At 47.0% G+C, this 18,810-nt stretch overlaps 1 long non-coding RNA gene across 2 annotated transcripts; it reads left to right on the top strand.

The window, feature by feature from the left end:
• The first annotated feature begins 11,716 nt into the window (after positions 1–11,716).
• On the top strand, positions 11,717–13,593 carry LOC120679206. Of its 2 annotated transcripts, none has more exons than XR_005677036.1 (4): positions 11,717–11,816; positions 11,921–12,099; positions 12,975–13,114; positions 13,202–13,593. It is a non-coding gene; the product is annotated as an uncharacterized LOC120679206 (long non-coding RNA). The 2 variants fall into 2 exon arrangements; XR_005677035.1 differs by having other exon boundaries at positions 12,975–13,036; positions 13,178–13,360.
• The last annotated feature ends 5,217 nt before the right edge of the window (positions 13,594–18,810 follow it).

An 18,810-nucleotide genomic window follows, 5' to 3' on the forward strand; every position in this document is an offset into this window, starting at 1 on the left:
CCCATGCTTCTCAGTCCTAAATTATAAAAGCTAACATCATGGCCATGGCAATATATAACACAATGTAATGACCTGAATGACAAGGGCTGGGCTCATAGTGGTTTGGTCCTATCAGCTTTAGCAAAGATTCTGTTGACACTAATTTGCGCCAACACACTCGAAAACGCTAGAACGCGCAGCAAGATCGTCAAAACGATCAACACCAGCAGCCTCCCTGCGCCGACCGGTTAGACCGGTATAGCGGACCGGTCAGACCGGTACTCCAGGAAGACGGCGAAGACCTAGAACCAAGAGCTCGGGAGGGACCCCGTCGGAGCTAATGGAGCTAGGGTTGCTCAGAGGTCGGCAGGCCACTCAGAACGCCATCAAACGCCATGTAGACGAGCGAAGAACAGCAGATGGGGTTGGAAAAGTTAGGGTTTAGAGGTAAAAGGTAAAGAATAAATGTGTGAATCGATTGGGATTAACCTCAATCGGCCGTGGCCCTTCATATATATAGGGTGGGGAGGTCTGTACCCGTTAGGAGTCGAAACCCTATCAAATCTCGTGTCAAAATATAACTCCTAACTCGGACTGGGTGTTTCGGACCGGTCTGACCGCCCTGGACCGGTCTGACCGGTCAGACCGGGGTGCATGTCTTCCGGGAGGCATAACTCCCTCATCCGGACTCCAAATTGGACGTTCTATATATGCATTTCGATTGTCTCGACGAGATCTACGCAGTGGTACAGTCCAATTTGCAATTTGACAAACTTGTCTAGACCGGTCTGACCGGTTCATGTGAGAGGTCTGACCGGTCTGTCCAGATTGCCCAGAAAACCTTAGTCGTGCCAATTTTGGGTGTCAACATATGCCCCCCTGTTTCTTAGTAAAGCTTGTGTACTAAGAAACATATCTCCAAGCCCAAAAATGCACTTGAACAATGAGAAGCACCTACACACCAATCATGTCTTGCTTTGAAGGACGATATCATATATTGGCCATGTCATCTTGTATAAGTGAGACAAGCCTTAATATATACAATCTCGGCTGTGAATCATGTCCTTCAAAGAAACTGCTTCGGTCCATTTAGTAAAATAATTTGTAGCAACTAACACGAAGCAATGCCTCTTCGAAGATGGAGGATTAATTCGAACAATGAAATCCAATCCTCAACCTCGGAACGACCATGATTTGATAATATGACGTATCATCACAGCGGGCACCAATAGTAAATCACCAAACCGCTGATACTCTTCACACCCTTTTATACTTCTTGAAACAATCAAAGTTCATGGTATACTAATACAAACCGGCTCTATCAAACAACCACTTCATCCCGGGAGCCAATTGATGTGTACCACAAACATCTTCATGAACGTTCCTCATGGCAACTTTTGCCTGATCTGAGCTTAAACATTTAAGAAATAAATATTCGGCTATTCAACGATAGAGCTTATCATTGACTAAAACATTTTTAAGTGTTATCCGCCAAATATCCTTTTCTGCACCATGACCAAGATCTTTAGATAGGATATTACAGGAACCCTCCAGTCCTGATATTCGGTTTTAGTGATGAATCACCTTTCATAGCCGAATTGGTGTCTCCAGCAGTCTGGATGGTCAGACCGGTCTCATGACCGGTCAGACCGGTCTAGGCGGTCAGACCGGTTGCATCGACCGGTCGGACCGGTTCGTCCAGATCCTGCAACTTGGGTTTTGCTTGCATCGGCTTTCGAATATGAAAATATTTTTTCATAATTTATTAGCCAGATGCTTGCTTAGCCATAGCAATAGCCTGCCCATTCTCTTCCCTTGGTATATATCTTATAACAAATTCATTGAAGGAAGAAATAATATTGAGGTATTTGCCAAGATATGCATTTAAATATCCATTATATCATTAGCATACCTCAAATACTTGCTGCACCATCAGAAGTGAATCACCAAAGGCTTCAACACGTTTCACGCCCGTAAATTGCAAAAATTCCAAGCCAAATAAGAGGGCTTCATACTCAACTTGACTATTTATGCAATCCTCCTTTGATCGGTTTGAGAACTCAGAATACCATCACTTGGAGAAATCAAGACAGCACCAATTCTTTGATCATCATCACAAACCGATCTATCGAAATATAATTCCGTGGTGTGCAAGTAACATAGCCGATTTCCAAAGCATGCTTATCATTAATCCGATGCTTAACAATGAAATCCGTTATGATTTGGCCAATCATAGATTCCAAGGATTCACAAGCCAAATCATATTCAACTAAAGCATAAGCTCACTCGCCGATTCTATCACTTAAAATCGGCTTTTGTAACATGCGCTTGAGCACATCGGTTTGACATACTACTATGCAAGTACTAGATAGTAGATAATGCTTCAATTTGGTACAAGCATAATAGAGAGACAAACATAACTTCTCAGTAAGAGTATACCTTGTCTCCGCATCAATAAGTCATCGGCTTATATAAGTGATAACATACTCCTTGTCTTCGGTTCTTGAGTCAAAACAGCCCCAATGACATTATCTTCAACAGCCACATAAAACCTGAAAGGAACCCCTCTCCTAGACGCCTTGAGCACAGGTGTTGAAGACAAATAAACCTTGATCTTTTCAAAAGCCTTTTGCTGTTCTGCCCCCCAAGTAAATTCGGTTTCATTCTTTAACCGAAGAATAGAAGTAAGAGCATCAATATGCCTTATTACAAATAGTTTGCCAATTTTCTAGCTCGAATTGAAAAACTTCTAATTCGGCTTTTATCCGCTGATGTTGCAATTTTCAACCAGCTCAAGACCTTAAATACTTGATCAAAGTCTTGAGAGCCCCTTGCAAACTGATCTGTTGCATAGAAACTTCATGAGGTAAATTATCATTTGCCAATAATTTGCCCCCCGAGCATTTAAATGTCATCGAGCTCCACATTGCTACTCTTTTGGTGTAGCCTTATGACCCACTAGCTCCTTGTTGCCTTGTACCGAGAATGCTAGCGGTGTTTCTCCATCGCAAAGAACCGAAACGGGCATTGCCAATTCGGCTTTCTGTTCTGCTGAAACCTCAACCGGTCTGACCGGTTGCTCTGGGCGGTTAGACCGGTCGCTTGTACCGGTCAGACCGGTCTCCTAAGGCGGTTTGACCGGTCGTGCTGGTTGGTCAATTGCTTTGACCCTCCATACCTTGCCTTGAGGGACCATTGGTTTGTAGTGGTTGGATTGTTTGTCCCTCAGCCTCTTGAACTCTTTTTCCTTCTTCTCCTGAGCACGTAGACGTTGCAGCTTCCTTCTTTGAGTACGAGTCAACCCTGAAGGACACCATCTTGGTTGAAAGTACTTTGATATCGAGTTACTGCTGCTGGCCTCATGATCATTGGCCATGTTCGGCCTTTGGATAGAAGGATTGACCAATTTACCAAAAACCATCGGCGTTGTACCCGCATCACTGACAACCACTTTGATATTGCCGATTTGCACAACATCATCAGCTTTAGCTTTCTCTGAATCAATAGTGGGTTGTACCTCTTCTTTTTTCTCCTTGACACGGTAAACCTGTCTCGGAGAATGAGCTTTGCCCGGCCTCTGATGAGACCGGTATGACCGGTCAGCGGCGACCGGTCTGACCGGTGCAGGCTGTCGCCTCTGACCTGATTGGTTGGATCTCAATCGGTCATGCATTGGTCATGCAACCTTGCCGAACACAGGCCTTATGTGATCCTCCTCCCTGTGGTGAGATGGTGGGTATAGCATCGGATAACAATACATCCAAATTCCTTCATGCCCCCATGTAGGACAAGAAAAACCCGATGCCGGTGACGCCCATGACGTAGCAGCATACACCTTCTGAGGAGGCAATACTGTAGTGCTATCACCCCTACGCTTGCTGGATTCTCCCCTAGGAGAAGAACGCTTTCCTTGACGCGGAGGTGAACTTGGTTCTTTTTTTAGTGGCCGATCTTTTGGAACGGCCTTTGTGTATTTGTGCAGTAACTGAGCGAAGGTGAGCTTCTGCTTTGTAAAACTCCCCTGCACCTTTGACTCATTAACCTTCTGAGTACCTCCTTCCGGCCACTTAGGCTTGAAAGTTCTGGGCCGGCCTTTTGTCTGACCGGTTTGACCGGTTGAGGCGACCGGTCTGACCGGTCGTGCCTGAGTTGCAGGCTGACTCGTCTTTTGAGAGGAACTTTCTTTCCCCCCGGGCCTTGAAGTTTTGACAGTGATCTTCAATGACTCCTTTCCATCAGGAGTTTTCTCCATCGTCACTTCCCTAGCCTGAATCTTGTCATTGATATTTTTCGGCCTTGGCTCACCAATGATAACATTTTTTCCTTTTGCTCCTTCGGCTTGTTCCGGCCGAATGAGTACCTTGACATTATCCAAATCAATCGTATGGACAGGGAATAACGCCTTGCCATCTTTTACCTCATGCATTACCAATCGTCCTTCATTAACGGCCGATTGGATTTTTCGACGAAAGATATTGCAATCATTAGTTGCATGAGAAAAAGTATTATGCCACTTGCAATATGCATGCTGCTTTACCTCCTCAAGTGGCGGTATGACATGTTTCAACTTGATGTTTCCGCTTCTACACAATTCATCAAACATGCGATCACACTTCGAAACATAAAATGTGAAACGAACTTGTTCTTGCCGATTCTTCGGAATCGGCTTAAGCGATGAACAAGAACACGGCTTAGCTTTTGATGGCCATATGAATTGAGCAAATTCCTTTTTTTCATCGTCCGAATCAGATTTACAATCAACATGTATGGACCGATGAGTATTATGGACATCTTTTGCGTTGTGGAGTCTAAATTCTAAACCAAAACTTTCATGTGCAAATAATTAATAGTGTAGTACTCAAAGCCTTCGAGTTCTTTTTTCAAATAAGAACGCAAACCATCAAAAGCCAAATCAGCCAATTCCTTTTCAGAAACTGTTAAATTTAAACATCGGTTTTTGATATCTTTAAACCTTCGGAAGTAATCCGAAGCAGGTTCATCTTGGCCTTGCCTAACCGATGCCAAATCCGACAGTTTAGCTTCATTGTGCCCATTATAAAAACGATCATGAAACTTACGTTCCAACTGATTCCAAGACTGAATAGAATTCGGGGCCAATGAAAAAAACCAAGAAAAAGCGGTTCTAGTCAAAGATAATGAAAATAAGCGAATGCACAAAGCCTCATGAAAACCAGCTTTTCCAAGTTGTAAGATATATTGGTCAATGTGCTCCCAAGGTGCTTTATTATCATCACCACTAAATTTCACAAAATCAGGAACACACCAACCAGCAGGAAAAGAAACTAAATCAAATTCAAAAGGATATGGCTTTTGGTATAATGTAGAATTACCTATATCCACACCGAATTTAGTTTTCATCGCACTAGCCGGATCCTCTTTTAACCTAGCGGGATCGGCTTTGCATCTACCACTCGTGGATGCTTCTGCTACAGAAGTAAGACAATGTTCTATAGGATTATCTTGTAGCATCGTCTGAACCGAACTTATCGGTGCATGCCCCGCAGAATTTTCATGTACATTAACAAAAATTGGTTCATGTGGAGAACCAGATTCTTGTGAAGGAGAAGGCTGCACACAATTTGTCATCTCATTGGTTCGGCTAAGGATTGCCGAGCAAAGAGTAGACGTGTTCGGTGTAGATGTTACTGGGCTGACCACCATCGCACCGGTCTGACCGGTCTGTTGGACCGGTCTGACCGGTCCAGCCGCATTCGGCTGTACCAGCTGCAATGGTGATGTTTGCCCTGCAAAATAGCTCGTCGGCATGCCATATAGTGGTTCTTGAACAGATGCTAGCATAACCGATGAATTAGCAGTTTGGAAAGCACAATTACCATCTACGGATTTGCCCTTTTTCATGATATCTATTTGATCTTTTAAATCATTTATGGGCTTATATATCAGCAATCTTCTTATCCATAAGAGATGATAATTGGCTAAACAAGTCGGAAGATGAAGTGCTTACATTGCTTATTACCTCGACTTGCTTATTTTTTAGCATAAAGGAGGGCATCATGAAGTCTTGAACCCTCGTGACCTGGCCTTGCTGATTTTTCTTGAATCCCTTCAAGAATTGTGCTTTGAAGTGCTCCCTGACCACCAAGTACTCTTGGCGCTCCTCCTCGCTGAGTTCCTCGATAGATGTGGAGATGTTGCCTTCGTCGAGGTCGGTGGTGACGCCCATCTTCTTTGAGAACTAGATTAGATCGGTTTAAAAACAAGATTAATCTGTCCCCAGTGGAGTCGCCAAAAAGTGTGTTGACACTAATTTGTGCCAACACACTCGAAAACGCTAGAACGCGCAGCAAGATCGTCAAAACGATCAACACCAGCAGCCTCCCTGCGCCGACCGGTTAGACCGGTATAGCGGACCGGTCAGACCGGTACTCCAGGAAGACGGCGAAGAGCTAGAACCAAGAGCTCGGGAGGGACCCCATCGGAGCTAATGGAGCTAGGGTTGCTCTGAGGTCGGCAGGCCACTCAGAACGCCATCAAACGCCGTGGAGACGAGCGAAGAACAGCAGATGGGGTTGGAAAAGTTAGGGTTTAGAGGTAAAAGGTAAAGAATAAATGTGTGAATCGATTGGGATTAACCTCAATCGGCCGTGGCCCTTCATATATATAGGGTGGGGAGGTCTGTATCCGTTAGGAGTCGGAACCCTATCAAATCCCGTGTCAAAATATAACTCCTAACTCGGACTGGGTGTTTCGGACCGGTCTGACCAGTCTCTGGACCGGTCTGACCGCCCTGGACCGGTCTGACCGGTCAGACCGGGGTGCAGGTTTTCCGGGAGGCATAACTCCCTCATCCGGACTCCAAATTGGACGTTCTATATATGCATTTCGATCGTCTCGACGAGATCTACGCAGTGGTACAGTCCAATTTGCAATTTGACAAACTTGTCTAGACCGGTTCTGACCGGTTCATGTGAGAGGTCTGACCGGTCTGTCCAGATTGACCAGAAAACCTTAGTCGTGCCAATTTTGGGTGTCAACAGATTCACATATTTTATATACATTGTGACACAACAAAAAGTCTGGCTTGGCAATAATAAGCCTGCATGTCGGCCTGGTAGGTAGCTTGTAACAATGGAAACGTATCCTGGTCCTGGCCTCCACTTGGCGGCAGCAGGTTTCAATGTAGTAATCAAACATAAGAGGCTGTTCCTAGCTGATTTATCAGTACATCGATCTCTCTCTGCATATAAAAGTCCGCAAGCTTTGGAAGCCTGCTCGAACTTGTTGCTGGAACCTTACAAGTATCAATATGGTTATACATCTACATCAAGACCGAATTAAGTGAGTTTAGCCATCGTGATGACAAAAAAAAAAAATTAGGCAGCATGCAAGACAAACTTAGTGACTGAGTTGTTCAAATCACTGTGCAACTGCATGCGGACGTACATTCGAAATTGGCTTGACTATTTGGTCTCAGCCCATTCAAATAAAGATACTTTGACCTCCTTCAATATTACATTTCTCTTTTTTTTAGAGAAAAGGTTCCCCCGCTTTATTTCATGGAAACAAAGCATGTTCAACAAAGCAGCTCGGGAGCACCAAAAGGCATATTCGAAGCGCACCAACTAAAGTTCAGAAGAACTGAAGGCTCAAGACTAGCAGAGCTAGAAGGTACAAAAGGAAATGAAGTAGCAATGTCAGCCGAAGCAGCCGACAGTACAAAGTCATCAGCAATCACCCGTTGACGGTCTTCGGCTAACGTCGTTCAATGTACTCTCCGCACGGGCCCAGATTCATCCCGTGAACTGCAGCATCGATGATACTTTGCTCGGCCACCTCCAGAGCTCTTACGTGAGGCTTGACAATTCGCTATTGGTATTCCTGTAAGGTGGAGCCCCCCTGGTTCAAGTTGTGGAAGTCACATGATGTGACTTCATCAAGCTTCACCGCCCGGAACGCGGCTGACAGCTCCGACCACAACTGCTCCCATGAGTAGATGTACCCATTTGGGAGGTTTGAGTACCAGTACTGAGCGTGGCCTTTCAAGGCTAGCACAAGGGCATTCGTTTTGCATGCGGAGCCCCCTCTGGTTGCTTCAACTGCGGCTTCGCACTTGAGGAGGAACACCCTTGGATCAGAGTCTCTGTCGTATTGCGGCAGGACTGCCGGGTTCAACTGCCTCGGCCACTAGAGTTCTTCTAACTCCTCGGAGAAAGGGGTCCTAGGCCCTCCGCGGTTGTGCCTCCTGTGGTGCTATGCCTGTTGGTACTCGTCGTCTTCTTCTTCGTCGGTGTTGTTGTGGTACAGATCGTCCACGACGATGGGCTGTGGCTGAGGCCTGATGACTCCGGCTATGTATGCGACCAAGGCTTTGGGCGCGGCACGTGGGGCCTAGTCTTGCTGCAACATTGCCATCTTCGCATGAATCCACTGGTGCATCGCCTTGCACCAAAGCTCTTCTTTCTTCAGCTTCTTGAGCTGCTCATCCACCTCGGCAGCGGAGAGCGCCCTTTCTTATTCCTTCGCCCTTGTGGTCATCTGCGCATTTGACGGGCCAGCTTGGGCCGCCTGCTGCGCATTGCACAACCTCCACGCTTCGTACGTTCAGATGACTTCAATGTCTTTGGATGGTATGCCCAAGTCATGAAGTCCGATCTCAAACTCTCCATCGGCCATGTGGTCGATGGAGGCGTCTTCGCTGTTGGTGGCGTTCGGCATGATGGCGCCCTATGGAGACGTCGGAGCATCCGCCAAACTGTTGCCTACGCTTTTTTTCTTTGCTACCATGTAGTGTGTCGGGACGAACCGTGGGTGGGTGCCAAAACTGTTGGTGGAGGACACCCTTGAACCGTGGGTGGGTGCCAAAACTGTTGGTGGAAGACACCCTTCAGAATGAAGGGGTGTCACAACAGCTCACGGAAGGGGCGAGGACCCCATCGGAAGTGTGGCGGGAAGCGAAACAAAGACACAACGTACACAAAGCAGCGGAGCAGCAATCTCTCTTTCATTTAATGTCCCATCACTGGGAAATGTGCATGGTATTTATAGGCGACGGTCCAACTACCCCTCGCCTAATTACACCTTTTTGCCCTCCAACGGCTAGATTCTCGTAATATTGCATGGGTACATAGGTAATTTTACAACAATAGTCCCAGGCCCACGCGGTCTTCGCTTGCTCGATGACCAACATCCTCGTTTGACGGGCTTCGTCGAGACATCACTCCTCTTGCGTGATGCATGACAAGCTTCTCCGCCTAACAAGCTTTGTCGAGCCATCTCTTCGCTTGGTGGGCTTCGTCGATGGGGGTCAGGCGGTCCTCGAGACCATGTGCCGGAGGGCATTGCAGCTCGAACCCTTCGGCGCTGGGTCTTCGGCCCCCACGGTCGACGCTTCCCTTTTTCCGACCCGGCCTAGGCTTTGTTTTCGGGGGTGTATCTTCATGTGCGGGCCTTCGTCGAGGGGCCGAATGTGGCTTCCCCAACATATTTTCCACTCTTTAGTCTATATTATATACATTGTTCTTCAAGAATTATATATATGTCAATATGTCACTAGTATCATTATCTTCTTTATCATGTGATAAAATAAAAAAAATATTTATCCTAGAGGGGCCATAAATATGGTTCGCTTGGGGCTACTCAAAATTATAGAGTGGCCCTGGACAGAACTATAAGGCGTTGTGCTGTTCTCCACCGACAAGATCGTGGACAACTGCCGATAGGTCAACAACACGCTCCTAGTCTGTCTTTTTTCTTTGCTTCCAATTTCATTAACCCTAGAGGCACTATGTAAGAAAGTAACAAAATAGACACCTTCATCAGAGATGCGGAATCAATACATGTCTGTAATTTATTATTAGAGACGCGGGTCAACTACACACGTCTTTGATATGTTGGTTTCCTATGGCTATACAGATAACACGTCTCTGATGTGAAGAATTAGAGACTCGTATAGTGAAAACGCGTCTGTGATTTTTTTGGATGTCATCAGAGACGCGGTTTGAAAAAACGTCTCTGATGGAGTGTATATCGAAACGTTCTCCCATCCCCCTTCCCTTTCACCTACACATGAGTCCCACTAGTCATTCCTCATCCTCCCCCGCGAACCCCCCGCGTCCGCGAACCCCACCAGTCTTGAGCTCCGGATGCCGGGAGGCGAATAGGCGACCTCTAGGGTTTCGTTCCTCGGGGACGCCGCACCCTCGACCTCCCCATGCCACCGGATCCCGATGACCGTGCTCCGCTCTCCGCCTCCCGCCGTCCTGCTCCGGTCGCCGCTGCCCGACCCGGCTGCTCCTCCACGTCGCCTGCAGCTCCGCGTCGGCGCTGGATTGTTTAGGGTTTGGGTTTCCGGCGGCCGAAGCCGAGACCCCTCTCCGCAGGGGCTCGCGCCGGAGGGCCCGAGCTCGCGAGGCTCTCCTCATCCTCCTCAGCTCCGGGTAAGAGGTTCCCCTCCCTGCTCCTGGAGACCACTCCTCTCCTCGATTCGGTCCGTTTCCCCCGATTTACTGGGTGGCCTCGAGCAATGCTACTAGTTTGGGGGTTCTTCCTCCCTGTATTCCGCTTGCCCCCATGCGCGATTTCAGCTGCGTTCGAAATAGTGAGCGCTTTGGGGGCGTGCCCATTTGTGCGGCGGATTTTGGGGGGAATCGAGCGTTTCGAGGTAGAGATGTTTGGGGGATTTTCCACCAGTACAGTATGGCCCGTCTTGCACAAATTCCGCGGTCTGCGTGAACTAGCTAGAAACTGGATGAATTTTTGGCGCTTAGTGTATGGTGTACAGCATAAGAGAAAACGATGCCAGTGTTTATTCAGGGCATGTGAATCCTGCGCCATTGGCTTTGCCTAGTGAGGGTTTGTTCGGTTTGCTCAGCCCTCTATGAATTTCCGTTTGCTGCGCAGGGTGCTTCCAATTTGTTGAGGGGTCATGTTTAGATGGACATGTAGGCAAAATGATAAATCTCGAGTCCATGCCTGTTCACTTTCCCTCGCTCCACGACCATTCTAGGTTATTTGGGGATACTCTGTCCCATTGTTTTTACGGCAGTAAGGCAAGGCGCGGCGACCCACCCCCTTCTTTGGAATTGTTTCACGATCTTATTACGTCTTCTTCCAAGAAGCAGAAACCTGGTAAACTTCCATATTTCATTTGGAATTGTTTCTATGTCCATATGCAGTTGGAGTCACTTCCAAGAAGCATTTGAAAGGAGGAAGGAAGCTGTTAGCTGCATGTGACACAGCTGATACTGAAAAGGAGGTGCCGCAAGTGGCTCCTAGTATTCCGCAGGATCTGCAGGTAGAGTTCTTGGTTAAGTTTAAACTGAAGTTACTTAACCTTTTAGCTGTACTCTCGCAATTAATATCGCTGTTGTTAACTTCTGCCAAGCAATACTGATGGGAAGTGAAATGCTGATAGTCTGATTGTTATGCACCATGTTTGCTTATACTTCTGTTAGTCAAGTGTTAGATACGGATTAGCTAACTATGGCTTGCTCATTTTGGGCCAACCGTTTAATTTAGCTGTGGTGCATAGGTGTACACCCTTGTTCCAGTAAATAATTTTGAGCCAATAAATAATGGGGGACAAACATTTCTGTTATTTTTTTATCAGTATGCATACTCATGATTTTGTATTTATTTCCTGGTCCAGCACTCTGATGACGGTGCAGATGATCGTCCAAAGAATTCCATATTCTCCCCTACATACCATCGTCACAAGGCCTGGGAAATGTGAGCTATCGCCATGGTGAGGCCTAAGGGAGACTTCGACTCAGCTGGCGTGGGATCGATGCGCCGTCGCGTCGTTCCTCCAAGCTGTATGTCAGAGGAGCAATTCCATTTGGATGAGATCTGCACTGGTGAGTTGCTGGATTTCACCCTCTACAATACTTGCTGCATTGTAAAATTGTTGAACTATGGAATTGATCAATTGTTAGATTGTTTGTGGTTGGACTGTGCGGAGGATGATGGCACCTTCATCTCTAGACCTCCTGATCCATTGTCGTGTTGGACTGTCGAGAATTCGACTGTCGACGGGTGCCGTAGACCAGGGTGCTGACTGCTGAGTGTTGGTGATGCTTGGCCCCGTCGACGACGGATACATATGCTTCTCGACTCAGCCACCGGCAAGTCACTCTTCAGGTGGGCCCTGCTCTCCCTGACTCCCTTTCCTCTCTCTCTTATCAAATGTTTGCTGGATATTGAATAATAGGATAAGCTAAGTTGCTCTTTCTTGCTAATCGTGGCTTGTCCTTTGCCCATTTAAATTACTGCTACCTGATAATGGATGGATCATGTATAGATAAAACCATTGATTTCTTTCCCCTGATATTGTGTTGTCGTGCTGCAGCCTGCTATGCTCTGATTATTCCTAGCCCTTGTGCTATTCATCCTCTCTGCTTTGTTCACATTTGTATTGCAGTGTTAGTGGGATTAGGATACATGATTGCCAATAATAAGACTGATGATATTTGACCTTTCCGAGTTGCATGCATTGAGGAATCAAGACAGCCATGGGAGTTGAACTAACCTACCTGCTCTTGAAGCCTTTAAACACATGGTTCGCATGATAACAATTTGTTGTGTATACGAACAACAGTCAGTAAAATATAGTTTACCTGAGGTTACTTAGTCTTAGTGTAGATGAAAATATGTGCCTGTTTTCATTACTACGAACTACTCTGAATGCTCTATAAAAACATATAGGAACATTTTAAGCCTGCTGTAACACCAAGGGCAGATTATGACGGTGTTACAATAGGCTTAAAATTATTAGAGGTCTTCTAAAAAAAGCTATTGGTGTTAAGTAGGCTTCAAATTATGCAATCTATTCTTCTAGACAGTGTAATTGTAGCTCAGTTAAGCTGCAGTCTTTTAGTATACTTAATATATTAGTTTTGAGGAAAAGATTTCATAAAGTCCGAAACAAGTCATATATATGCTCTATAAGTACGGTGATGAAAAGCCAGAAACATGAAAGGTTGCCTGGTTGCTCAATGAACCCATTTTTCTTTCAGGTTTTGTGCTTGCTCTGGCCTGGAGGCAAATGGATACCGCATCTTCCTTTTCTGGTTTCTGTGTAGGTATCTCTGATGATAAGGCCTTATTAGACAGAGATTAGTCGAGGAAGATTGAATTTCCAAATCCCAAGTAGGATGTAAGTTGTACTGATTTATCCTATAACGCTTTGCTGATTTTGCGTGATTGCTTGTGCTGACAGGTGCTTAATCTTTTACCCTTGCAGTCTTGTTTTGATATCTTGAAGATCCATTCAAGGTAATGAACTTGATGCACATATTGCCTTCGTCCTGGAAACAATGATTTGAACTGCATTGGCTACTGGATTGTCGAGTCAGTTGCCAAGAAGATGCTTAAATAGGATTGTCTGCTTGCTGTTCCTTCATCCACAATACTTCCATAAAATGATTTTGTTGATTCAAAATTGCATGAGCTGCAGCTTGGTATTTTCAACGCCCCTCAGTGTCCATTAGGCAAGCTCAAAGTTAATTGTGGGTATCACTGGGGATGTGATTTGTTTTGGTTTTTTGATTTTCTGAGAACATATATGGATATAGCTGTACGGACAACATATGTGGATATAGTTGTACAGGCAGTAAATCTAATATCTTGTGCTTACTGACACTTTATTCTTTCAGTTCTGCAAATCTGAACTGGTGGCTTATTCTGCTGCATTGGATTGTCTAAAATGATGACTTATTCTTTCACACTTCATTGTGCAATTCTTTTAGCTATGTCATAGGACTCCTATAAACTGGAGGTCCTACTACAGGTCATCTATGCTTGTATGAATTGATTGTTTTTAGAGTGGCCATTGGAATCCAGGTCTTATACAAGCACTAAATGTTATGTTAACCTGATTGAAATGGCATTAAGTTTTGTCTAAAATTAGCCTAAATGTTTATGGTAATGATATATGCGTCTGAATGTTCTAGTAAGATCTATTACATGTCCTATTTTCTTTTTTTTTGTTTTCTAATTTATCATCACAGACGCATATTCTTACAGCCACGTCTTTAATGAGAAGCATTAGAGACGTGGGTATCCAATACACGTCTCTAATGACTTATCATTAGAGATGCGTTTTCTAATACACGTCTCTGATGAGGGGTCATCAGAGACGCGGATTTTTTGCGTCTGTGTTTTGTTCACATCATAGACGCAAATTTAGAGACGCGAATTTGTAGTGTCTCTGATTGGTGTTTAGACACGTCTCTAATAAGGCATTTTTACATAGTGAGGGTGATGATCGAATCCTTGTGACATTCAGGAACAGAAATGAACTATAAGACCAAATCACACATACGATCCTTTTATAAACCTTGTAACAATTCCATTTTTGTGGCCACCTCAACTCTTCACCTGTCTGATCCTAGGGACAGGGACGGCGCGCTCCAGAAAGTCCTTTTGCCCAACATGATATGAGGACATCAAAGTGTAATGGAATCATACATTTTTGGAATTTATTAGTTCATATAAGGCAATGCAACTTCAACCACCCTATGAGGAAGGAAATCACCATAACTGGTACTGATTCTGCGGACTGATGACACTTGCATCAAATTAGCCTCTCGACGTTGCAAGAAATTGCAGGATCTTCATCTTCTAGGTCATAGCGACCCTTTTGTGTTTGGTACTGGTAGCGAATTTCAGAGTGTGTTGAGTGCATTGCATGGCAAACATGTGCGCACCATAGGTTAATAAAGGCCGGCATGGATACTTAAATTATGTGTCCTGTGTTAATTATTAGCCGCCATGGATAAATTATGTGTCCTGCGTGGGTACCTTCGATCTTATTATACACCAGTACAGATAGCTTTGTCTGGGTGATAGAGCTAGCAGGAGCCCTTGATCTCTATGAATTTTATTTTTGCCAGCATGAATAGACTGACGCAGTTAAAATTTTCTACAGAAATGAATGTGATGCTAAGCAATAGCACCGCTAATTCTGTCGTCCTCGCATCGTTGTCAATTACCCCTGCCTCCGCTGGCACATATATATGATCTCTTTGAGTAGAGTTTTCTGTTCAAACCCTTTTTTTTTCTCTCTGTTTCCTCGTAGTAGCATCTAGATTCATTTTCCATGCCTCGCAGCCCTAAATCTGTTAAAACTAAAATCAACAGGAAGTAACACATCAGCATCTATGACATGGGGAGTAAAAGATGTGCAGTGCGTAAGAGAGCATTAGCTGATCGTATACTGTCACAAATACCAAATCTGTTTGGTCGAGGGCCTGGTACCAGAATGAGCGGTGAAACCTGATCGATATATAGATAGATAGACAGACAACGGGCCCTAATGGCCTTTACTCACGTGGACATAGGTATGTCAGCTTCGGTGAGCCTTTTTGTGACGTCCTAAATGGCTGGCATGGTAAACTAGTTATCACTCAACCAACTTTGGAGGCAATTTCAGTTGAAGACTGGTAGAAGAGATCAGGCACCACTTAAAATCAAGCAAAGACGATCGAATGTTGCTATCATCATTTACACGTCATGGAATACATGGAAGGAGAGAAGTCGAAGAGTAGTCTTCCAATCAAGAGAATGCGATCTATAGCCGGCCCAAGTATACAAGGGTTGATCAAGGAAGAGGTGACCATGTGAAAGCTGGTGTGTGGCATGCCCATGTTGGAGCAGGCGTGGGCTCGGGGCATGGGCGGCGGCCGGTAGGATTGGGGATTGGGGAGTCGGGGCCTCGGGGCAAAGGGATTTGACGGAGGGAGATGAGGATTTTGTTGGTGTAAGACACTCTTCGGGGCGAAGAGGTCACAACAGCTCGGGTAATGGAATTAGAGAAGTAGCAGTGGACGTAATTGAAGCACGAAAATCAAAGCGACAGCATTTGCTCTCTGTTTCATAATCAATTCTATAGTTAAAGGGGGTATTTATAGCCCAGAAACTCAACTACTCCCTGGACAAAATTCCATTACTGCCCCCCAACCGCCAGCATCTCGGAATATTCCCTAGGCAGAAACGTAATAATACAATACTCGACACAACTTAGTGGAATTACAGCTGTATACTCCATACAGAGTCCTAACAGTGGGGCCGCCTTGCTCCGTGCCTCTTCGCAATCGAGGGTCTTCGTTGCTTCGGCGAAGGAGCCATCATAATCGCCTCGCCATTTGTCTCTTCGGCCCATGCACCATCCCTTCGCCTCACTTGCTGCCTCTTCGCTTATCTTCGGGCGGCTTCGAGCAACTCCGGCCTTCGCTCGGCTTACTTCGCAATTTGTCCTCCTCGCTCGCCGCCGAACGCCTTCACCGATGGCCTTCGCTTTTAGCGAAGGTGGCGTCCCCAATAGTAGCCCCTCGAGGCTTCGGTCGCCCCTTGGGGCTATCGAAGGCTCGATCATCCGTCGCGTGGAATTCTGCAAGTGGTCTTCGCTATCGAAGGCTTGATCACTCGGATTCTGCAAGTGGTGCGCTCTCCCATGTGCCATGACCAGGGGGCGAGAGCTCACCTCCCCCGCTCCCCCGCCAGTCAGACCCCCAGCCCCTTGTCATTTCTCTGCTCTTGCTCTACTGGGCCTTCGCAAGGCTCAGGCTGGCTGTTTTTCTTCGTTCACATTCCTCGGGCACGACAGATTCTTCAGAAGAAATGAAGTCCCGCGACAGAACTCGTCTTCCTCCGACGAAGGTTATTGGCAAGAGCTACATGACCTGGGGCATGATCGAAGACCTGGAGAGGCGAGGTGTTCTTGGAGTTGGCATGGCGCGGCCTCCTCCAGAAGGCGAGATTGAAGCGAAGCCTAACCATGACGAGGTCATTGTCTTTCGCGACTTCTTCATTGCTGGTCTTTGTTTCCCGCTGGACCCGGTGGTGGTGGAGATATTCAAGCTCTTCGACGTGTACACCCACCAGATGACGCCGACAAGCTTCGTTCGGCTGAACCTGTACATGTGGCTATCAAAGACCTACAAACTGACGCCTTCCACCACAGGCTTCGCCCGCCTCTTCCGGTGCCACTATCAACCGAAGACGGTGTTTGTGAAGCCCAGCGAGGATGCTGAAGCTACGAAGGTGGATCCTCAATTCGGCGTTTACACGTTCGCTTTCCACACCCAACTACCAAGCCCGGTTGTTGCTTACCGCAACAGGTGGGGCGCGTGGCAAACGATGTGGTTCTACCACAAGGTTTCCCTCGAAGGACCGCCTAGGACTCATCCTTTGGTGGTGAAGGAGATTGGTTTTCTTCCGAAGCAGCCTCCGTCCGTGGAGGTTGACGAAGGGACGGAGGAGGCGAAGGCTCACATCGCGATGCTACGCGAGGTGTCAAAGTTGTTTTCGACACGAGATATTGTTGAGGAATATGTTGCTTGCAAATGTTTTCCCGTTCGCGAAGGTTGGTCTATAACCTCGTGGGCGGGAAGAGAGAAGCGTATTGGTGGTCTCCCGATGCCCCACTTCTCTACGTCTTTTGGTATCACAAAGGATGGTAGGCCCCTGAATTTTTTTTAACCTTCGCATGTTGTGCACATGTGTGGATCCCGTTGCCATTGAGGCTCGTGCTGACGAAGCCATTGGGGCAGAAACTGCGAAGGAGCAGACTCTTCTTGAGTCCCGGCTGGGGGGCACTCGGAACAACCAGGTGTTCGCTTTCTTTGAGATCGAGGCCCCCTGGCTCACGGCCGACGCTCGGCTCACTGAAGCCGAGGAGAAGAAAAAGGCGAAGGTGGAGCCTCCGGGTGCTGCCGGAGGCAAGCGTAAGACGGCGTCCAAGGGCATCGGCAGCGCCGGTGCCCTGGAGAGGAAAAAATGCAAGACCGAAGGTGCGGGGGCGTTTGCTAAGAAATGTTCACGCCTTATCGATGTTGTCCTTGTGCCTACGCCGTCACCTCTTCAGAGTAAGCGGGACTCCGAGGACAAGGTGCAGTCGAGTGGTGACAGCGCTGCGGCGCCGCGAAGCCCCGCTGCCCCGGCCAAAGCTGTTTCGGAGCGTGCGCTGCCTGCCTTTTCAGTGCAATTCAGCAAGCTGGAAACAGAAAGCGACGATGAAACCGTCCCGAAGACCCTTGCTGCCGCTGGTTCGGCCACGGAGGCTGAGAAACATGCCGAGAAGACGGCTTCGTCTTCTTCGGGCGGAGAGGAGGAGGATGATGCTAACGTCAATGTTGTGGATTCTGATGTGCCTGCGAAGGGGAAGCAAGTTGCGGCCGAGGGTAACACGGACGACTCGGACTCTTCGGACAGTAGCGCGTACTTGATCAGCCAGTCTATGCCTTTTGAGATTGCGGAGGCCCTTGGGATGAGTCATGCGAAACTGATCGGTGGCCAAGTGGTCGGGAAAATCTGCTTCGAGAGCGGCCGACACGAGCGGGATTATCTTGCCGAAACTGGTGGCTCATTTTGCTACCCTCTCATGGAGTGAAGGCTTATGCTTACCGGTGCAAGGAATACTCTGCAGTGTGCCAATGACCTGGCTCTAAAGTCATTTGTTGCGGCAAGGTGCGCTAGCCGTGTGTTGGATGCGGAGTGTGATCAGCCCCTCCGCATCGCCAGTCTGGAGCAGAAAGCTCGCGGCCTAGAAGAGGAGAAGGCTTCACTGGAAGCTGAGCTAACTGCTGCTCGCGCCAGTGCTGAAACGGAGCTGCTGGCCGCCTGCCCTGAAGCGGAAGAGGCCAAAGCTGAGGCGGCTGAGCTTCGGTGGTCGCTGGAAACGAAAATGAAGGAGTTGAAGGATGAGGAGTGCAGTGAGCAGGCTGCGAAGTAGGCGGTTAGTGCATACCGCAAAGCTGTTCGTGCTGGTGCTGAGCCCCTGTAGCGCGATATTGCCGCCTTCCTTGAGATGTTGAGCCTTTCGCCTCCCGATCTTTCTCCGACGGCCAATTC

Source organism: Panicum virgatum, chromosome 6N (assembly GCF_016808335.1).
Source record: "Panicum virgatum strain AP13 chromosome 6N, P.virgatum_v5, whole genome shotgun sequence".
NCBI lineage: Eukaryota > Viridiplantae > Streptophyta > Magnoliopsida > Poales > Poaceae > Panicum > Panicum virgatum.